The sequence below is a fragment of the Neofelis nebulosa genome, chromosome 3 (assembly GCF_028018385.1).
Source record: "Neofelis nebulosa isolate mNeoNeb1 chromosome 3, mNeoNeb1.pri, whole genome shotgun sequence".
Taxonomy (NCBI): Eukaryota; Metazoa; Chordata; class Mammalia; order Carnivora; family Felidae; genus Neofelis; species Neofelis nebulosa.
In genome coordinates, this window is record NC_080784.1 from 28,481,818 (window position 1) to 28,486,385 (window position 4,568).

The 4,568-nt window shown below is 47.7% G+C and overlaps 1 long non-coding RNA gene across 1 annotated transcript; it reads left to right on the forward strand.

The window, feature by feature from the left end:
• Positions 1-1,131: 1,131 nt before the first annotated feature.
• Positions 1,132-3,972, forward strand: LOC131506064 (uncharacterized). The gene is made up of 2 exons (XR_009258709.1): positions 1,132-1,734; positions 3,494-3,972. It is a non-coding gene; the product is annotated as an uncharacterized LOC131506064 (long non-coding RNA).
• Positions 3,973-4,568: the final 596 nt, after the last annotated feature.

The window sequence follows — 4,568 nt, forward strand, 5'->3', positions numbered from 1 at the left end:
CAGATTCAGCTGTCTCTGATGGGGAACATCACAGCATCTGCCTGAATGGTGGTGATTTGAGTTCTAAAGTGGGGATGATATCACCACATCTTAATAAATAAGATGACATATGGGAAGCCTCGCACATCAGTGGCGCTCAATAAGTCTTCATTCTCTCTTCCTTACTTCCTTTTCCTCCAAAACCGTAGACTTGTTATATTGGTACCCACACACTTACCACCCTAGGAGCAGTGCAGAGACACAAAGAATAGTATGAACCTTTTAAGTGCTACTCACCGTCACTGCGATAGGTGGGGGCTGACGAGGGAGAATAACATGTTATCATCTTAGAGAAATAAGGAAGTGTGCATCCATTAGAGTGGTCCATTTACAACTCTTCTAACAAAGGGCTAATTATATTGAATGCATGGCTTTCCCATCTACCCTCTCTTCCAAAAACAAACAAGAAAAAGCATAACAATTCTGGATAGAGGCTATCAAAATCTGCCTTTACAACCTATTTTAAATGACTTCATGCATATTCTGCAACATCCAGCAGATACTATTTCATACAGGTATGAAGATCCGACTCCAACTGTGGAGAGAAGACTCTGCCACTTGGGGGTTAAAACATGCAGGCTCTGGGCTCTTTGCATAAGGACATTTTGAAAAATTTCAGATGGTTCCACCAGGCAGGGCCAACCACGAAGCTTTGTCTTTGCCTGTGTGGTCTGTGAGCCGGGGAACAAAGGGGAGGGGTCTCCCATCAGGGTCCCCACCCGGAATCCCCTTGGACCACAAACACAGAACCACATACGGAGACTGCCAGATGTTGGAATTTTCTGGTCTGCCCTCCCAGCACTACCTGACAACTCAGCGCCACGCATCAGGCAAACGAATCCCATTCATGAAACTGTAAGTGTTTTTCCTCAATTCACTAAGAGACACGGAAATGGTCCTGCTGCAGTTCAACTGTGGGTTAATCTCAGCTAACGCAAATCATTGTCCCCTGTGCACAAAGGAACTTGGAATTCTGTGCTGGGGCCATGTCAGAATGGCTTCGTTGTTAGGCAAGAATATATCCAGTGTGAGGCAACAGAGAATATATACGAATGCGTGGGGCACTGTGTTTCCACCCCTGCCTCTCCCTGCCTCGCCTGCCATCTCCAATCAGCAGCCAGCAATATAGGAGGCTCCCAGGACAGCTCCCACCCCAGGGCATCCAAACTCTGTTCTGTCAACAACCTAATCTCACAAGGGTCCCTTTTCCTTTTTCATAGGCTCCCCCTCAGAAACCCACAACTGTGGAGTGTTCACGGACACTTCCAGTTTGGAGACAGTTTGCAGTGGTGGGGCAGTTGCCATAGCTGGACCATCAATTCAGAAAGCAGATCAGGTTAAAATGTTCTTTAATGAGGCACAACTCTGCAGGGACCAGTTCTGTATCATAGTGAGATTAATATGCATATTAGAATGTGTGAATAATCTTTGCATACTGTAATAACATTCCATAAGGCTCTAGGCATAAGGAAACGTATTTTACTACTGGATCGATAGGAAAAAATCAGGAGTAAGGATTCGGCTCACAAATGGAGGAAATATTTAATTCATTGAGAAACAGGCAAAACATGAAGGCTGTTAGTGGTCTGTTATAGCGTTAGAAAAGGCATCTGCAACATTGGAGTGATGAACACAGACCTCATCACAACTCCACAACAAGAAAAGCTACTCTTCCAGACCAAGAAGGGGAGAAGGGTAAGAATTACACCAGCAATGCATTTTGCCCCCAGATTACAAAATTCTAGAGTTTTTTTTTTTTTAAGTTTACTTATTTATTTTGAGAGAGAGAGTGAGAGAACACAGAAGGGGCAGAGAGAGGGAGAGAGAAAATCCCAAGTAGGCTCCACACTGTCAGTCTGAGCCCGACTCAAACTCATGAACCATGAGATGGTGACTTGAGCCAAAATCAAGAGTCGGTCGCTCAACCGACTGAGCTATCCAGGTTCCTCTGAAATTCTAGGTGTATAGGGAAGAATTCAGTGTGCAGTAATGGTCAGTAAAAATGATCAGTTTTATACCCCCAAAACTTGTAAAGATAAAGGGGGAAAGCAGCAGAGGAAAGAAAAGTTTCACAAATAAACTTGTCCAAAAGCAAGAATCTAGGGAGGTCCCTACCCTTTGGTAGCATAAGTGGAGTGGAGATAAAGCAAATGTATGGATGAAGCAAAGTAAGTTACTCGACCAAAGTACCACTTTTGCTACAGTCATTCAGGAAAGAGCAAAACCCACTACAATCACCTACCATTGGCAGAGGCTGTATAGAGCCTGGTAAAGTCACGGAATCTGACACCCCAGGTCCACCAACAGCAGACAAACGCAGCCATGTAGCTAAGACTGCACTTCCGGGCTTAAGCATCAAATGGGTGATAATAAATGGATTAAAGACAATAAAGTTTTATAAGTGCAAACCTGAGAATATATTTTTACTGGCTGCTATGAAATGTCCTGGAATAGGGCCAGAATAATAAAACAAACTCTGGCCAACACATCAGACATTCGGTCCACTGAGCAGAGCCATAGAGGCAGGGAACACACCAGTGTGGCCATCCTAGCTCATTTCACACCGACAGTCGTGAATGAAGTCTCACATGAATCCAGCACAGTGCCAAATACTTGAGGCACAAAGATGAGAACCAAATGTGTTGAGACCGCTGTGCTTGGTATAGCCAAATGCGTTCCTAGCCGATATCTCTTCTAGGGAGTCTATCTTATGCTATAATTCCTCTACCAAATGTTTACATCGGTCCCTCAATGAAGTCCAAACTCCCTTGCCTTTATTTGGGATCCTTGTTAGTCCCACTTCTCCCTTCCTTTCAGCCTCCTGCTCCCAACATGTGACCCTCTGCTCTCATCTGCTCTCAACATGAGACCCTCACTCTTGCTCCAGCTCCCAAACCACCTTTTCCCCTCCGTAAACTCCTGTCCCCCTTGGAGTGCCACACAACGATGCACTCCTCTGTTTCCATCTGGCCCCCCCAACTCTGAGAGCTTTCTCAGGGCCAAGACGAGAACACATGCTTACTTTTCCAGGCCTCTCATCATAACCAACATGCTGCTGGGGGGCACACCGGGGCGGGGTGCGGGGGGGTGGGGGCGGGTGGTGGTGAACAATAGGATATCCAGCAGGGGGAGAGCTCAGCTAGGTCTCCTCCAACCCCCTAGTTTGATTGTTGAGACCCGGAGAGGTAAAGGGACTTGCTCAGGGTTACACATTGAAGTATTAATAGACCCAGAACTAGAACACCAGGCCCGGGCTCCTCGATGAGCATATTTTCCACCATACCTCATTGTCTCAAAGTGCCAATTAGAGGCACAAAAAGTAACAAAGCTGGTGATGACTATAATGGATGATTACGTCTTTTCAGAGGGCATGAAAAAGAGAGCTGAGTAGGGGCTGATGTGAAGGAGCTTCTTCAGTGTATAATTAACTGCTGGCTTCTTTGTATTGTTCCAGTAATGAACTCAGCAACAATCTGCAGAACAACCTTGCCTGCAGGGGCAGAAGAGCGATGCCAGTGTCTTCAGAAGACTCCTCGGGGGTGGGGGTCCCCGGCAGGCTCTGAGTCACCGGCTACATTTCTCACTCACGTGCACTTACAGTGATGTGACCTAACAGATGACTTCTTGCTGCAGGCGGCCATCGGGGCAGGCAAAGACTCTCAGTGCAGAGCTGGCGGCCCTCGGGTTTCCCCCGCACCCAGACCTCGCCACTGAGGAAGGGCACACAGAGCCTGAAGTGCGCCTCAGCACCTCTCCTCTTCCCAACCAGCTGAGGAATGTGCTCTGAGCTGCTCTGAGGAATGAGGATCCAGAGACCCGGGAAGCCAGGGAGCCCCGGAATGACTTCACCGGCGGCCACTGAGGAGATGCGGAGCTGTGGGTTCACAGTCACAAAAGCTTAAATTCTTGAGACAGAGAGAACCCTGGAGAGGATCTAGTCTGATCTCTTTATTTTAAAGATGAAGAGACGGGGGCCCCGGAGGGGAATGGGACTAGACTGTGGTCATGTAGCCAGGGGGACAGCAGGCCTGTCAGATGCTCTGTTCCTCCACTGTTTCCTAGACATACACACTCTCAGCCACACCTCTGGGCCTGGGTTCTTTGTGCCCAGAGTGCTGAAATATCTTCCACAGCCCTGGGAAGCTTCTGCTGTTTGCTGGAAAGAAAGGTCGGTTCCTAATGAGAGGTGGGTTGAGGCCATTTTTTCTTTCCTCTCCTGTTAATCAATAACTGGGCACAGGAGCCTCACTTTCTTTTTTTTTTTAATTTTTTTTTTAACATTTATTCATTTTTGAGACAGAGAGAGACAGAGCATGAACGGGGGAAGGTCAGAGAGAGAGGGAGACACAGAATCCGAAACAGGCTCCAGGCTCTGAGCTGTCAGCACAGAGCCCGACGCGGGGCTCGAACTCACAGACCGCGAGATCATGACCTGAGCCGAAGTCGGATGTTCAACCGACCGAGCCACCCAGGCGCCCCGAGCCTCACTTTCTTAAAACACCATCTAAAGAGCAGTTTCACGGATGGCG